This window comes from Gouania willdenowi, chromosome 15, assembly GCF_900634775.1.
Source record: "Gouania willdenowi chromosome 15, fGouWil2.1, whole genome shotgun sequence".
In the NCBI taxonomy this organism is placed as follows: domain Eukaryota; kingdom Metazoa; phylum Chordata; class Actinopteri; order Blenniiformes; family Gobiesocidae; genus Gouania; species Gouania willdenowi.
The window spans coordinates 16,039,112-16,057,782 of record NC_041058.1 but is presented as its reverse complement, the minus strand read 5'-3'; the positions used below and the strand labels follow the sequence as shown (position 1 = coordinate 16,057,782).

The 18,671-nt window shown below is 36.6% G+C and overlaps 1 protein-coding gene and 1 long non-coding RNA gene across 2 annotated transcripts in view; both read left to right on the top strand.

The window, feature by feature from the left end:
• LOC114476582 (Kv channel-interacting protein 2) overlaps positions 1-18,671 on the top strand; it is a 102,063-nt gene that overhangs the window by 10,735 nt on the left and 72,657 nt on the right. The window lies entirely within an intron of this gene.
• The window catches only part of LOC114476583 (uncharacterized), a 30,127-nt gene that overhangs the window by 1,225 nt on the left and 10,231 nt on the right, over positions 1-18,671 (top strand). The gene's annotated exons all lie outside the window — the stretch shown is intronic.

Sequence of the window (18,671 nt, the reverse complement as noted above, 5' to 3'; positions counted from 1 at the left end):
AGAGCAAGTTGACGTTCTTTAAGAGGCTAATCGCTTCCCCCCAGATACCACGGCCTGGCTCAAAATTGTAAGTTAATAGAGCCAACTAATAAGCACACAGAGTTGCAGAGCTTGCACTCGAGCAGGTTTGATAAATTGGTGAAGTGACTATCATGACATGAGTGGGATCATTACCAATAAGCTTATTCTTCTGCTTCACCAAAGGCAGTACTGAACCTAATGTTGTGTACAGAAGGAGTTGCGGAGATCTATAGTGAACATTGGGAATAAACACATTTAAAGAGAGGCAATATTTTCTACATAAACACACTTCTTTTGACCCGCAGACTTTTGATTTAGCCACTGATTAACTGTGGGATGTTTTTCTTTCATTGGGCTTGAATAGAAAATAATCTTTAAGCTAACAAAAAATGCAAAATCAACAAGAACATTAAAAAAGCCAGGAAACACAAGACAAACTGAACGTGATCTGTTCATTTGTTTTAATAAAAATGGGAAGATTCAACTGTCAGAGAAACTATTTTTTTTTTCTTTTTTCATGCCGGAGATATCTTTGGATAGAGCAGTGACAAATATCACAATTTATACCACTGTGAAAAGTAATAGCTAAGCAAAGTGCCTAGTTTCCTATTATTATTCTTGATTAGGTGACATGAATCTTTTCACTGCATTTATAAGATGGACATAACTGAGTTTCAATTGACATATCAACAAATTATGTACAGTATACCCATGAAAAGAAATCATTTTATGCAAGTGAAAATTATTTGCTTTTCATATCCTAAGTTTTTGTGACAATTAAATATAATATACCTGGTTCACTGTATATTTAACAAACTTTCTTTAATTTTGTATGACCTGTGTCCAATGAAGCCATTTGCCTTATCACAAAAAGCATCCTTGCTCATTCTGTATCAAAGCTTTCTACCAACACACTAAAACATCTCCTCTACTCATTTATTATGATGATGGATCAACCCCAAGCACAAATACTTATTCCACTTTTAATGCATAATAATATTATGAATAAAATCTAAAATAAACGTACTGAGAAACTAGCTGCTACTAGCTCTTGACGTTTTTTTTCACAACCACTTGTTAGTGGCCTTTAATGAGGATGAATTAATACACAAGTGAGGCCAAAGTTTTGCTGCACACGCAAAGTCATTATGAGCTGGAAGGGTTATTAATGAGGCATGCATTGCATTCATGTGCTGAAATATGGGCCTGTTGTTTTCTCTTTGTGTTTTAATGGCTGAGCGAGAAAATACTGCTGGGTTTTGGCATCAAAGTAGGGAAAACTAGTCCCTTGATGAGAAAGATAAGCAAACTTTAATATTGGGCTCAGTTACTTAAATTTACTGCACGTGCGTGTGCAAGATGTTAATGATCGTCCATACATTCTTTGTCATTTTTTTCCTGCAATATTATTGACTCATTTATACCTAGCAGAATACTGAACATTTAGGAATTAATTTACTGTTTAATACCTACAAAATGAAGTCTCCATCCATGTCCGTATAGTTCTGAATGTTCAGCAATAATGAGCCTCAGATGGAGTCACCTACACTGGGAGCCGTGATGGTGATGCTGTTTCATTGGCCCTCAGTCTTAATAAATGGCTTCTGTCACATTGCACTGGAGGCTTTGTGTCGGCACCCTGTCACTGCGATCTGCTATGCAGATGACACAAAACTATATCCAGGGTGTGATTTGTGAAAAAACATAGGAGGGGATGTTTTTTGAAAAACATTTTCATTCAGAAAAAATATCACTCAATAGCCGGCCAACAGTATAGGCTTTATGAAACCTTACACTTAGGCTACATAACGTAGGCAGTAGGCCTATTTTGAACAAGAATTCAACCACTGCATTTGCAGGAATATTTTCTCATGGTAAATGTGCCAATTAAAATTAATAAATACAATTTTAATTCTTTTCTGATATCAGTTGAACAGAAAATATAAAACACCGCAGAGTGTTGTAAGTATTTTTTTTGTTTTCTTTTATTTGTTATTTTTTGGGGGGTTTAAGTACGAGTCTGACCATCAGACTATAAAAACTGTTTGCTCTGATGATGCACTTCAGCCTTTTCTATAGGTGTCCCGATCGGATATTGATATCGGATATTGGTCCAATATCAGCCAGTAAACGAATATCGGACTGCATCTAAAATCACCGATATAAGCGCTCCAATAAAATTTTCGGCTTCAACGCTTCTATCCATGGGTGACTTCACACTCCAACAAAGTAACCTACTGTTGCTGACTATTGTTCTCTGTTTGAGAAACATCACTTGATATCGAGCCTTTTCAAACATTCCACTCTACAAAATAAGTAATAAAAGTATGTATGATTCGTGCTGATATCGGTATCGGCCGATAAGCAAGGCTGCAATATAGGTATCATATCGGAAGTGAAAAAGTTGTATTGGAACATCCCTACTTTTTCCTGCTTTCCGGTTAGCAGATCAATGGCAGCGTGGTGTGGCTGAGATAAAAAGTATCTAACTAAATTTAGATAAAAAGTAGATTGTTCAGTTTGGACACGATCATTCTGTTTCTACTTTCTTTAAGAATGTGGTTCATGGCACTGAAACCTCTGTCACACTCGGCTGTGGACACTCGGCTGTGGACACAGTGGTGAGAACTTGCAGAGCTTTTTTCCTGTGACACCTCAACTCATGGAACTCCTTCAGCAGTCTGGGCCTGTTTGTGGCCTCAGCAGCAGAGTTTTGTGTATGGTGGTAGGTTTTATATCTTCATCTTCATCAAATGGCTAGGGTGATGCATTTAGAGCGGCAGCGGCAGTTGTCGTCGAGCCTGTGCTCAATGTTGTTGTCAGCCAGGGAGACAAACAAATCACCTTCGTAACGCCTCTGCTTTGCAACCAAGGAAAGAAATAATTCAGCAGCGGTAGGATGCGTAAACCAGAGGCAAAATCGCACTCTGACTGAACCCAGATGACTATGGTCGGTCCCCATAGAAGTGTTGTGTGACTGCTTAGAAAAGGTTGTAAACTCCTGAATGAGTGAGAACTTTTAACTAAATCATGACAAGATGGAGGTGATTATCTTTGGTCACAGAGAAAAGAGGACTGCTGTCAGAGAGTTCCTTGCCTCTCCATCTCTAAAAGCTAAAAATCTGAAACCTTAGTGTTCCGATTGATTCAGATCTGACATTCAATAGTCAGATCAAATCAATCACAAAAGCAGCCTTCTACCACCTAAAGAACATCTCCAGAGTGAAAGGCAAAGAAGTGCTTAAGTCAGCAATTTTAAATCCAAATTAAAATGTTGCACATTGAATTATTGGTTTTATGGTAATTGCATAGTACAGTATTTGATTGTATGTATAGTAATGTTTGGTTTTATTATTTTTTGGTGTTTATTTTTTAATAGTGGTTCGGTCCCATTCCGCCTCCTCCACTATGTGATAAACCCTCTAATCACAGGGGAACAGAGAGAATGAAATTGATTCTTTGAAAAGACTGATTTACTGACAATTAATGAAAGAATCCATTAATCCGCAGCCTGCAGTAGTTCCTTCTTACACGTCTCCGTTGTGCTACAAGAGTTTTCCCATGAAACCTTGTGTTCCATCCTGCTTGCTTTCTTTCAGCTTCCCTTTCTTTCACTTTGCTTTGCCCTGCTCTTGCTGTTTTTTGGCTCTCTGCTTGTCTGTCATGAGGGCGAGCTCGAGTAGTTCAGCGTTGTTCTTGATCAGCGCTACATTTGCTGTTGCATAGTTTCCTCGTCCTTGATCATATTGTTGTGGAAATCTTTGTCAGGAAGTCACAGTTCTTATTTGTCAGGGCACTAAGTGGTTATTCTGCTTTCTGGTGTTCTTCGGTGAGCAGACTCATCTTTTGTTCATACAGTATTGTTCTAAAGGTTGATCATTTCATCAAGTGTTTCATCCTATTTCATCTTTGAAACGTATATAACAATGCAATGTTGTGTGATTTTCTTGCAATATATCAAATTACAGAAAGGAAATCTTTTTTGCGTGATTATATGTTTAATCCTCTAACAAACCATATTTTCAGACTTACCAATTGGCTCTTTAAATAAAACAGAACTTTTTTTTTTTCAGCTATTGCTACCAAACACATCTCTGTCTAATGAAATGATGGTGGTGTAACATTCCTTTAGGGGAGGGAAACCCCTTTTCTGGAAATATTTATTTCTCCAAAAATGATAGTCATGCAGTAGAGGGCTAGGCATTAAACTATGTCCAACTGGTAATTGATAAACCAAAGAATTTAAACCACACCATTTCTTTTTGATATGCTCAATTTAAACTCTGATTATCCAGAGCGCATCTTGCCATGAGGGAATCATTAGTTTGACTAGAATGAAATGAGAGATTTTTCTTCTGCTCACCTCTTGTCTTCAGTTCATCTGTCCTTCACTGGGTTTTCTTTTGTTTGCACCATAATGCTTTGGATGAGTGGCTGTTCTCCTTCGTCCTCGCCGAAGGTGGAGAAGGTGATTAAAGTCATTGTAAGGATTGCGTCGTTACCCACGCTCGGGTGTGTGCGCGCGCGGGCATGCGTGTGTTGTGTTGTCAGTCAGGGAGATTTATTCATACAAGTGACTGGAGAAAGGTGACTTCTGTTCAAGGTCGAATTGTGGAAGGCAGAAGAACAGATATTTCTCTCTGCCTGCTAGTTCAAGGTCAAAGCTGCTGGGTAACAGGTTTGTGTGCAACTCGAGGATGGAAAAAGCAGGTTCAGTTGATAGAGCCTTGGTTCCCAAAGGGGGTCAGGGGTACGCGAATAGTCATAGGGGGTATGTGAATGAAAATTAAAAACACTGACAACATTGGAAACTAGAATTTAAATAGAGCAGTTAATGTTAATGCTATTGCTAAGCAAATGTTAATGTTAATGCTCAGTGAATGCTAATCCTCGGTTAATGCTAGGTTATTGTTATTGCTTGGCAAATGCTAGGTTAATGGTAATTCTAGGTTAAAGCTAATGCTAGGTCAATGTTAATGCAAGGATAATGCTAATGCTATGCTAATGTTAATGCTAGTATAATTCTATTGCAATGGTAATGTTAATGCTAGGATAATGCTAATGCTATTGCTAGGTTAATGACAATGCTAGGTTAAGCTAATACTAGGTCAATATTAATGCTAAGTTAATGCTAGGCTAATGTTGATGTGAGATTAATGCTATTGCTTGGTTATTTCTAGGCTAATGCTTGATAATGTTAATGTCAATGATAAACTAATGCAGTACGACGCTGGCCAGCACCTGCATCATCACTTATATTATTATTATTATTATTATATATTATTCCTCAACAAGATAGGTGAAATTCACTGTAGGCACTATGGCTACATTGTATATGACATTAACATTACATTATTGTGTTTTTAAGTGTGCTGGAGTAGGGGGTACATGGCTTCAGGTTAAATGTCTGAAGGGGTACGGGACTGGGAAACATTTGGGAACCACTGAGATAGAGCTTTGACTGAATAGACGCCCTTTCTGTCTCTTCATTGAAACTCCTTTAATCATCTCTTTTGATGATTTGTACACATCAAGCCCATCGAGTTACAATTCTTAAAGGTGAGTTCCTTGTTCACCTAATGAAAATACTTAAATTGGAAAGGGATTTTTAAGTTAGTTTTCTAATCTGAAGTCACATTCCTTTAATTATAATTCATCCCTAATAGTGTCATTGAAATGAGCATAGCATCACAAATGACACAGAACATCAGTCTTTTCTGCAGCAAAACAAGGAATGTGCCGTGTCCCTCGATTTCCTGTGTGAAGAACTTTAATTTTCACCCGAAAGAACCTACTTGTTCAATTTTCTCTTTTGAATGTGTCTCTAATTCATTATTTGTGAGCTTTTGTTGAAGTGTCTTTACTGACATCTTTGTTGAAGAGGCTTTGAGTGAAGCAGAGTACCGTACATTTTCTTTGAAACTGAAAGAAGAAGAGAAAAGAGATTTTAATGGAAGTCCTATCAGAAGGCTGCCTCATTGGCCCTCTGTGTGCTTGTCTAGTGTTTATCAAAGCTCTCCCAAATCCCATCTGAAAGTTTGAACACACACACGCACTAAATTAAGGTACAGTTTTGAACAAGGAAAGCATCCAAACACACAAGCAAACTTAACCCTCCTATTATCCTTGGGGTCAATTTGACCCTATGCAATATTTATCATTAAAAAGATAATAGTTGACTTTATTTTTTGCTTCACATTTCATGGCTTTTCCTAATTCCATGGGTACAATTGATTAAGCATAACATTCTCATGATATATTTTAATTGTACTGAACACATTGCATGCATTGGTGTTCCTCTGGGGTCCATTTGACCCCAAGCTGTTTTAGCTGTATCGAGGAAGACCTTGGGTCAACACTGTCATTCTCATCAGATGATTCTCATCTGATGAGAATGACAGTGTTGCCCCTCCAGCAGACACAATCCCTTCCATTCTGTGATGGTCATGAATGTTCACCCTAAATTAGAAAAGATGTGGATGAAAGATTTCAAGGTACACTAACTCTAAAACTGAAAGTTTGACCTGATGGTGGCGCTGCAGGAAAGTCATATCATCACCACAACCAGTAGGGTTCATACTCTTGTGGTCATTAATGTTGTTAATAAATTTGAGAAGATTTGAATTAAAACTTTTCAAGATAAATTAATTCTAATTTAAAGGTTTGGCCTGATGGTGGCGCTAGAGACCAGGTCATGGTTTCATTATCAAGGGGTTATTTATGTATTCAACAAATAAACGAAGTGCCTGATACAAAAAATTAGTAACCAATTTTCAGAAAATCATTTTCAGGAGGCAAATATCCCTTGGGGTCAGATTCACCCCGAGGGTAAAATGTGTTTGTAATATTTGAGTGTAATAAGAGGGTTGAAATGCTCCGATATCATTTGAATTGAATTCCCTTCTCGAGCATCAAATTATACATAGTACAATAATGCAGCATTTGTTTTGAGAGCAGAAGAGTTTTTCCACATGAGTCTATTTGGGCACACACACACACGAACGCACACACTAAAGGTGACACTGATGCGTGTTGATCTGCTGTTTGAGAACTACAATACCCCAGCTGCTCTCTGTCATCACATTCAAGCAACCGGAAAAGGACCTCTGTCACCACTCAAAGAGTTTTCAACCTTTACTAATTTCATTGTGAATGTCATGGTGTCTTTTTGGGGCTTGGAGAACCCTGGGCTAACTGCAGGTAAACTTATTTCCTAATAAGCTTGATGACGATATAGTACTTTACTTTGAATGATTATGCACTGTAAAGGATTTGCCAAACAGCGATATGATGAGGTCAAAAGTCAGAGATAATGGTTAATGTCTAATTATAGTTTTTTCCATCGTTATGTGTCAATAGCTGCGTTTCCATTACCCTTGGGAATGGGCAAAATCTAAATAGCGCAATAAAAACTGGTAACGGATGAACCTGAATTTCTAAAAAAAAAAAAACTCAAATCGCTAAAAAGTTTTTACGCTTTAATGAGGAGATATTTCAAATGTTTCGATATTGAAATGTATCACAAAAGCACTATTAAAACACTTTGACGTACCTAGTCACATGACCATTTCTGTCTGAGAAAACATGGCACGGTGCGTGTAGACAGAAGACCGTAACATTTCTTAGCATTATACTAAAAAATTTCAACGTGCATTTGTACTTTGTAGAAATATCACTTTTATTTTGCCAAAAACTGTAATGGAAACACCGAGTCCGACAGCTCAGCCAACACACGCTTATAGCAGTGCTCAATACTGCCACCCACTGACATGAAGTAGTTTAACATTACCCAGGAAAAAAAAAAACTTTAAAGTTGCAGGTATTTTTTTTTTATTATTGCATTCTACATCATTTGTCACAGCATAGTGGTGGAAAAACACTTTTATTATATTTCAAAGTCTTGATCCACGAAACAATTCATGACTCCCAACAGACTGACATCGTGTTGTTTTTTAAGCCAATTTGATGAGATTTACAACCACTAGGCAGGAACTACCAGCAATAGCGAATGATCTTGGTGGCATTTCATCAGATTATTCGACAAACACTGTCTGATTTACGCCAGTTTGCTGATGCAATCTGCCTGTTAGCTGCATAAGATGAGAGGACTCGGTCTTCCACTAGAGCAAATGTAATAGATATTGATTGTATCACACTCTGACAATATTACAGCATTCCAGGTCTGTTTCTATTAGTAATAGTAGTTTATGGTGTTGTAGGTGTAGCTGGTGTCGTCCCACGACTGCCGATCTCTTTCAACTTGGTTTGATAACAAAGTTTAAGAGAGTTTGAAGGCTAAAAGCGATATAGTATGTAGCTGTAGATTTAATTTTGAGGATTTAAAGAGAGCTAGATGATGTGTTTATGCAGATGACCATTTCTTCAGATGCTGTTCCTCTTATATTAGAGGTGTGCGTCGATACTGCAAAAATTTGTGTCGATCCGATAATGAGTAAATCCAGAGCCAGTATCGCTGATTCCGATCTGATCCGTTTTAATAACGAAGGTTGATGTTTTTGTGATTGTGATCTGAATTTGATAAACATAAGACAGAATATGGGGAAAGTTTATAGGTGATTACAATATACTTTAATATCCTTCTCCATCGTTCTTGCCAGGCTCCATGTGAGTTTTCCCAACACTTGTAAATGTCATTGAAATCCGTGAAAATGATGAAGTTCACTTTTAATTTGAAACGCCTTCATTGATAAACAATGTAACAGGTTGATTTGATCAGATCATTGATCAGATTATTGCAGTGTGACTGAGTCACAATTAAAATCTCTCTCCTTGATCATCATCATCATCAACATCATGGCTGTAAAGCGTGACCGAGTTAGATACGGACTCGATATGAGGTAATAACGCGGCCGCAGAGCGTCCTGCTTTAATACAGAGGGATGTTTGCAGTGAAACAGAACTATTGGCTTCCATAATACGCAGTTTTAAATATAAATTGTTTAAAGCGACCTGAGCTGAGCCTCATTAATATATGTGTGGGAACAGTTTGTGGTCCATTCACTCTGTAGTGGATCAAACTGTGACTTTGAGTTGGACATAGTATGAAAATAGTTGAATCACTGTGACCAACGTGGACAGAACTCTGCATCTGTCAGAGTTTTAATTAATCGTGCAGCAGCAGCTGAGTGATCACAGCTGCTGCTGCGTGACAAACGAGTCCGTGTGGCTTCAAATGTAACTAAGTCCATATTTCTAGTGCAATATAATGTTTCACCTTATCGGGGCGCTGCACTTATTCCAGGGTTAGAAGCGCGTAGGAGGAAATGTACTTAAGCACACAGGAGAATGCGCGTAAAGACAGATTTGAATGGGAATGCCCACATTTCAGGGCTGCTCCATCCACAGTGCGTAACTGGGATGAAGGCGCGCAGCGACTGACTTAAGTACAGGGGGACATGGGAGAATAGAGCCCATAGTAACCAGTAATCATTCAGTATTTATTTCATAATTGACAGAAAAAGGATAAATATAATCAATCTGTCAGAGTCATATTATATTCAGTATATTTATTAGTTTCAATTTCACTAGATATTAAGTATTTATTTATTTTTGATTTTCTCAGTACACTTTTTTTTTACTTTTATAGTTATATACATATTTATTGGAGTTAAAGTGTTCTGTACATAATGTAGTTAGTTTTCTTGACTCACTTATTATAATATAATAGAACTTTATACCTCATACACACCCTACTGTAAATGTAAATTTCCCCATTGCGCGATGAATAAAGGATTATCTTATTTTAAATTAAAAAATAAATAATAGGATAAATGTAGTCATGTTTTAGGTCGTTTCAAATAAACACAAATTATGCTGAGTAACATATGACCAGTTGCACTTTTAAAGTTAATGACTGATGGCGATACTGACGTTATTATTTCTATTGATATTTTGGATATATCTGCACACCTCTAGCTTATACCTTTACTGCTCAAATATGGCTTCAGTGTTGTCAGTAGAAGTTGTGAACTGAATATCATATTAGTAGCCTGCAGCAAACTTTCAGATTTGACGGATTGCTATGTTGCATGAAAGCAGTGTTTAATAGACAGTAGTACTCTCCCTACATCACACTCGAGTCACATTGACCCACCTAAGTTTGTTGAATGGTAGTTATTGTGTTCGTGTGACCTCGTTGCTGAGAGACAGCGTAGCACTTGTTCACCTGCTGTTTCCTCAAATCCTCATCCTTCGCTTCCCTTTATCTTTCAAAGGAGGAAAGGCCAAAGGAAAAGGCTCACTCGCATGGAAATCCTTTGACAGACTGTTTTGCGGTGCACTATTTGAGTCTCAGAGAGTGGGAGAAGACAGGTGTGAGTTCTGGTTCTCCCACGTCTGTTTTTTTTCCCACTGCTTTGCTGAGCCTTCACAGAGGAGAGGAGGAATTTGTCTGTCTCATTTTCTTCCCTGTGCCTTAAAAAATCTTTGTGCTCCTCAATTCGCTCAGCTTTGAGTTAGAAAAGCAGCGCAAAGATAGAATGAAACTCTGAGAACTGCACAATAGCGCTGCTCTGATAAGACAAGAGTGTACTTTAAGTATTTTAAGGTCTCGAACAAAATGAAAGTAAAAATAGCCATTGTACTTACTGGTACGTTACATATTTATGATGCTGTTCTTCCTTCATAGGAACTACCACTGGTAATAATTTGGAAAGCTGTACAGCTAGAGCATGTGGTTCTCAAACTTTAAGCTCACGGCTCCCAAAATAAATTTGCCAGAGACCGGGGACCCCCACTGCAACTGAAGGTGGTTGAAAACAGACATTGAACAAACATTGAAGAACAGTCATGTGGAGACAGGTCCATCTATAATGAGGAATAGAGGGGAGTTCTTTTTGGGACCCATCCATAAAGTCAGCAAAATGATAGTTCATTGTTCTATGAATCTGTGATAACTACATTTATTTATTTATCTGTATAATATCCATGGTTATCCAGGATATTTAATATTATTTGTGCCATAGTATATAGTCATCTTAAAGATTTAAATCCTTATTCTAATAAGAAATAAAATGGTTAAAAGCGACCAAAAATGGTAGAAAAGGTGGTGAAATGGGATTTTAAAAAAAATAGAAATTGGTTAAACGTTGTAAATAAGAGTGGCCAAAAACTAACAGAAAAAGTGGTAAAAAGGGTTCAAAGTGTCAATATTGGCTTAAAAGTGGCAGAAATGGGGGGAGGGGGTTTGGGGTAATGTAATTTAAAAAGTAGGAACAGTTAAACTGGCAAGTAATATGCATGACAAATGGTGGATATGGTTAAATTGGCAAAAAAAGAGGTTAAGTGACATAAATGGGTAAACATATGTGGCATTTGGCGGGAAAAGTGGTAGAAAGGTTTTATAAGTGCCGAAAATGACTTGAAAGTGGAAAAATTGCAGTAAAGGCATTGAAATGGGATGGAGAAGTACCAGAAATAGGAGTAATGTAGCAAAAATACATTAAAAAGAGCAAGACAAAGTAATGAAAACAGGTTAAAATATGACAAGTTTGGTGTAGTTGCAGAAAAAGGGTAAAAATAAGCAGTAGTAGAGAAAATATTCTTAGTTTCTTGAAGGCATGTGGCAACCCCCTCCCATTGTCTTGCGACCCCAAATTGGGTCTCGACCCCAAGGTTGAGAACACCTGAGCCAGAGGTCAAAGAGAAAATTATTTTGTGAATATGTTTTTTATTTCTTTCTTTTTTTATATATATATATATATATATATATATATATATTATTTGTTTTACTTCCTACGGTACTTTGCAGACTAAAGTTTATTTTAGTATGTGGGTGTCATTCATAAAATACAGTTTATCTCAACAAACACAACTCTACGATGTGTTGGGAAATAAGCAGCGCTTTGATATCACAGCTTTTTTCTATGATCACCAAGCATCACATGTTTTAATATTTCATCATCTGTACATGTGATGTCATTGTAACAATACAAAGTCCTAAACCTTCACTGACGGCAACATGGACAAGAATGAGGTCCAGCTGACGAGATGTGGAGAGAATGAACCAGAATTGAAGCACTAAGCATGACATCATGATTTATTATTGAAGCCAATCTGCTGAACCACAACCCTCAGCTTTTCACTTAGAATAAAAAAAACAACAAAAAAACTATTTTGAAAAAAAGAAAATCAAAACACAGTTAACATACCTTTTTTTTTTTTTTTACAAGATATATAGTAATTGTCTGCATGTAAAGTCCTTTCAAATAGTGTTAATATGCACCAGCTTCCTCGCAATAAAATAAACGGTTTATTCTCTAAATTGTATTTAAGCAAGAGGTGATTGGTTTAACTGGTAAAGTCAATTTTAATGTATTTTGTAAAAAATATGTTTTCTCCAATCTGCAAAAACAAAAGGGATGGTGCTGATTATTTTATCTCTGGTGTTATGCTTGCTTATAAATGAGGAGACCGATGTAGACACTTGAGTAGAGTCCAGATGTGTTTGAATGGTGAAAATAAAAAAGAGAATTTTTGAAGCACATTTCAAAAAAGTCAGTGCAGGAGACAGTGTTAGGGCAATTTCGTGCATTTCTCATATGGTTTATTTGGTAAAAACACCTTAAGTGTAGAGTTAACATGTTTAAGCAGCTGTACAGACAACATGCTGTGTTCACGTCTGTTACAAAGTCAAACAAAACAAAACAATAAAGTACTTTCACCTAAAGTTAAGTTAATCTCTTAAGGACAAAAGTTTGAACTGTTGTATACTGGAGAACTGATGTACTCCAGTATATGTGGAAATGATCATTTCCTACTGAAATAGAATATATGAGCAGGCTTATACCTGTTATGTTTCACTTCATACACAATCATTTTATTTCCTAAAAACAGAAAAATAACATTAAAAGGCACCAGCTGGGCTTTTTATGCTGTACTATAGTTGAGAGCTTTTTTTTTTTAAAAAAAAATGACTTTATTCACATTTATTTTTATTGGTATTGTTGTTTATTTTGAGAACACTTTACTAACTGGAGAACTTGCTATGGTCGCTTAATTGCAGCATACCGGTACTTACTTTTATTGTTTTGTTTTATGATTTTTATGGTTTTATACTTGGAGGGGGGAAATTCATAATAAACAAGTTCATATTTATTTTCCTTCACTGTAGCAAAAAACTGTAACAGCCATCCCACCCAAATAAATAAATAAAATAAAAAACGCAGATGGAAAATTTGACAGTGGTCTGTATAACTGACCTGGACATGCCTCTGAAGCTGGTGGTCTTTTGTGAGTGAAGAACCCACCTCTCTCCTTCTAACCTCATTTCACTCTCACCTCTCTGCTACTGGCATTGTGACAGTGATGATTGTGAGGCTTAAGGCAATAATCACCTCATGTCTTCACCTCTTTTATCAGGTCCCTCATGAAAAGAATAAAGTCTCGTCAGTGTCAGAGTGTTACTTTCTACTCAGCTCTGCTTAAGAAGCTGAGCTTTTCACTCTGTGTTGGGAACAAACATTTAAGCCTTGGGATGCTCACAGATCATTGCACACAAACGAGTGCACATAAGTCTTCAACTGAACACATTTTAAGGAGTATTTTAGGATCCAGACATATTATAAAGGACAATGAATCTTGTCAGTGCTGGTTGTTACAATATGTCTGCGTAACAAGACAAACAATTGATATTTTGGACTTGTCAAGAATGATTTTCCTCAAGGGACCTGATTTTTTTTTTGTTCTTTATTTGCCCATCGTTTTACCAAAAATGTCCATTAATACTCTGCAAGCAGGGGTGGACTGGGACAAAAATGATCAGCGACACCATGTAGAAGCTGTTATTAAGTCAGTGATTCTCAACATGTGGCTGTTTGTCTTAATTTTTAACCCCTAGAAAACCATAAAAGTGAGAAACTTTTTAACCTTTTAACCTATTTCCTTTGGCCCTTTTGGCAACAAATATCCCTTTTTTCCAATTTTTTTGTCCATTCTCGTGAGTTCTTTTTGAGACTTTTATCCAATTTTTATCCTTTCTTTAATTTTTTTTTTGGCAACTTTTCATCCAAATAAGCTTACTTTTGCCCAATAATTCCACTTGTTTCCTTTTAACTTTATTTTGTCTTTTTCACTATTGTTTTGTCATTGTTTATCCATTACATACCACCTGGTTTCTCTTTATTTGCCCCTTTTTTTGGGCACTTTTGACTGCTTTTGGCCCATTTTACTTTTTTTTTGTTTGTTTGTTTGTTTTTGCCACTTTTGGCCACCTGTTACCATGTTTGCCTCCACTAACTTGTCAAAAAAAAAAGGTAGCGGACTGGACCGGCCCACTCGGACGATGCCCGGTATGCCAGATGGCCAGTCCACCTCTGTCTGCAAATGATTTCTTTACACATCAAAGCAGATAATGACAATAGTACGTCTTCATCGAAATAGAGTTGACATTTTAAAATTCAACGTGAACGTGCTGATGTGTTCAAACCTCAGCCCTCAGCCTTTGATAAAAGCACCGTTTGTTTTAGATAACAGCTCTGATTGTCCATTACAACCAGGGATGTGACAGTGAACTCTTCCAGAATGTGGCGTTGTCCTCATAACTTTGCTAAATGATGTTGTGCATTTCCACCAAAACACTTCTAGTCAGACAGGGGCGATTCAGCAGAGTAATGGCCCCAAACAAAGCCCCAAATATTTTCCCTGCGTTGCTCTGTCACATCTGTGATGTTCCCGTCACACTCCTCGTCCTCACACTCTTCTCTCCCTTCATCTTCTTTCCACTCCGCTCACTAATCAGCTGTATGTTAATTGGACGGTGTGTTTGTTTTACCATCCTTCACCAGCTGCATTTTTGGATTGTGGATCTTGAGATCTCTTTTTCTTCTTCTTCTTTTCAGCTCTCCCTGTGTTCAAAGACAGATGAGACAGCTTTTTGGCATTGTTTCACACACTCAAATAAACAATTCCTGCATGCATTCATGCACACAAACGCACACAAAGCTCATCCAGACTTCATGTCAGCAAGTTTGCTCGTTAGAGGCGTAATAATATTTTAGAGGTAGTGTTTTCTAAAGTTGTGGCACTCATTAGATGTTCTTTTTGCTGTATTGCCATCTGCTTCTGGCTGTTTACGATTATAAGCCCTTTTACTCCCACATTCTTCTCCTCCATTACAATGTGAGTGTGTTGGGGTGTGTGTATTCATCCTTTTCAAGTGTCTATGTGTTGTATGCCTGTGTGTGTGTGTGTGTGGGTGTGTGTGCACATCTGCTTGTGTGTGAAGTAGGTATTTTACCTGCTGGGGGTTTGCTTTTTCTATTCATGAACCAATTACCTACACTTACTTTTCCCCAAATGACAGTTTTAAAATGAACACAAATAAAGTGGAAAACAATGGCAGCTGTAATGATACCAGTGTTATAGAGGACACATTTTTTTTTTACAAAATAGGCCTTATTTATTGAATTTTTTGCACAGCAGCAAAGTTTGTATTACATTTTGTTAGTTTTAAATTTTCTATTAAATGGAGTTTGATGTAAATGGACTTCATGTTTGCATCTTTACTAAAGACACTTATATCAGATAAATAATATGGGGTGCCACTTGTAAAAATTTAGTATAAAAGTTGTAGCTAACACATTTTCATTATTTATCTCACTTTTCTCATATTTAGCACATTTTCCTACATTTAACACAACATTTAACCACATATATAGAGATACATTTAGATATACGATTAAGCATTTAGATATAATATATAACATTTAGATTTAACATATATATTTACATTTAACATATATATTTACATTTAGATTTAACATATATATTTACATTTAGATTTAACATATATATTTACATTTAGATTTAAACATTTAGATTTAGATTTCATATTTAGATTTAACATTTAGATATGATATATAACATTTAGATTCAATATTTAGACTTAGATTTAACAATTAGATATAACATTTAGATTTAAAATTTAGATTTAAAATTTAGATTTAGATTAAATATTTTAGATATAGATTTAACATTTAGATATAACATGTACCATTTAGATTTAAATATTTAGATTTAATGATTTTTTTTTTTACCTCTATATATGTGGTTAAATGTGTTAAATGTAGGAAAATGTGCTAAATATGAGAAAAGTGAGATAAATAATGAAAATGTGTGAGCTACAACTTTTATACTACATTTTTACACTTGGCACCCCATAAAAAAATGTAATATCTATTTATGCATCCAATGTTGATACCTGCTTTGCATACCTTAAAACAAAAACCTGTATATGATTTATGTAGTAATTTATTTGTAGAGATGCCAATAAAAAGCTTGACCGTTGACCACCCCAACATACAGTTCATAAACACAACTGTTTATTCTTTTACAAATCTGTAAAAGTCATTCTCAGTATTTTTTGTTAAAAGAACAAATTATGAGAAGCCAGAAAGTTGTAGTCGCAGTAACTAAGCTGTCTTTCATGATTCTTCCCCAACACGCCTGACTGAGCTTCTTAATTAAAGCAACACAAAATCTATGCAGCCTCTCATTGCTTGAAAAGTAATCTTGGCTTTTTTTAGAATAACATTTAGGGGTGGCACTAACATCATTGCCTTTGTGTAAAAAGCTCTTTATGTCAAGATGTCCAAAACTAAAGCAGCCGAAACTGCTAAACGGATCTTATTTCTGCTGTCACAAGTAGGAGCAGTATGTCACATTGTGCTGTCTAATGCACAGTTTTCATCAATTTTTGTTTTGCCCTTTAGATTCAAGTAGGTACCTCCTATCAGGGTTAGGGTCAATTGCATTTTTAAATTACAATTACATCTTCAGTTATCCATGTTAAATTACAACTCAATTACGATTACATCGACTCGTATTTTTTCCAATTACAATTCAAATTCCAATTATTATCTTCCTCCTGAAAGTCAGTTACAATCTCAATTACTAAATTTCAATGATGATAATTACAATTACTGAGCCTTTAGTAAACAAGAAGACATAGTCATAAACATCCCCCGCCAAAAAGAAATGGAACAATGGCAAAAACTCCGGAAACAATAATTGCGCTCTTCTCATTTTCGAACTCCATCAAGGTATTGATACCTTGAAGCCACACACCGAATTTGGTTATCCAATCTTAAAGATTTTCTGAGAAAAACTGTCCCCTTTTAATTCAGACGGGCGGATGCTCGGAGCTCAAACCTATATCCTCCTTCCACACACTTTGTGGCGGGGGATAATAAACCCATAAAATGTAACCTTCCTCTTGTGTTAGCTTTTAGTTTGACCCATGTCTTAAATCAGCTGTAAAATACACCAAAAATAAAAATTTTGCCTATCATCTAATTTGTTTTTTTTTATATCTCTTTGTTTCCTTGCTCAGCTTCCTTATCCATGAAAATATAGGTTTTAATATTTTTGGTGTGGGCGTCTGAGCCTTTTATCTGTCAGTATAACACTAGATTTACATTTAAAAATGGTAAAATGATCCTCAAGAGAACTGACAGGTAAACGTGATATGAAACATATTTTAATAATTGTTAACTACGTATGTGTAAGCCATAGAACTGTAACATGGTTCCAGAGGTTTGTGTTGAATTCAATTGTAACTGAAATGGATATTCTATTATCTGAACTCAATTACAATTTCAATTGTAATTATTTCACAATGGTAATTGATTATCAAATACGCAATTACAATTATAATTAAGCAATTTCCCCCTGGGATTAATAAAGGAATTCTGATGATTGACCCCAACCCTACCTCACATTGTTATTTATTTGAACGACTGTGTATCTGATTATACACAAAAACTGCAACTAAAACAACACTAAAATCTCAAGCAGCCAAAAAGCCAGCCATGTTTAATACTTTAACTGACTCACATATCAGAGGCTAAATCCACCCTGTGTATGGCTCCATAACAAATTCAGAGATTATTGTGGTGTCACTCACACAAACATGCTCTGTGTGTATTTATGTCCCCTCCGTCACACTGTGGGGATAACCGGGCTTGTGTAGTCCCTGGGGTGTTTGCTATGGTAAAGGTCATCCCAACAATTAACCTTGTGAGATGAGTGGAGGGGATGTGTGTGTGGGGTGTGGGGGGGGCAGTTTAAGCCCCAGAATGGCAGCTCCTGTCTGAAAGACACACATCCAGCTCCTCTGCACACTCATCTCAGCTGTGATTTCTGAAGGCTGATATCTCGTGGGGTTCAGGTCCATGACGCAGTTCATTGTATTCCATGTATGCACCTGAGTAGTCGATGCAGTCTTAAGAGAAAACCAGCGAAACAGAACAGCAGTAGCTGATTCTAGCTGCCCCCCAAGGACAAAGCAGGGGGCATCCACAGCTTGAATGCATCAAGGCTTTGCTATTGAATACCTGCTGGACTGTGACAGAAAGTTGGCAGTGTGATCTCAGTGATACCCGAGAGATGAATAATTTCATGAACAAAAGAATGAGAAGATTAAAAACCTGGAGCAGTATTATACAGGTTTTCATCCATCTAATGTAATTTTACTGTAAAGGGAATAAGATCAGCTAAAGCAGGGGTGTCAAACTCAAGGCCCGGGGGCCAAATCTGGCCCTTTAGAGCAGTGGTTCTCAAACTGTTTTGGCTCAAGTACTCCGTTCCATTTCTTAATCCAAGTACCCCCTTTGTCCAACTATAACATTTCG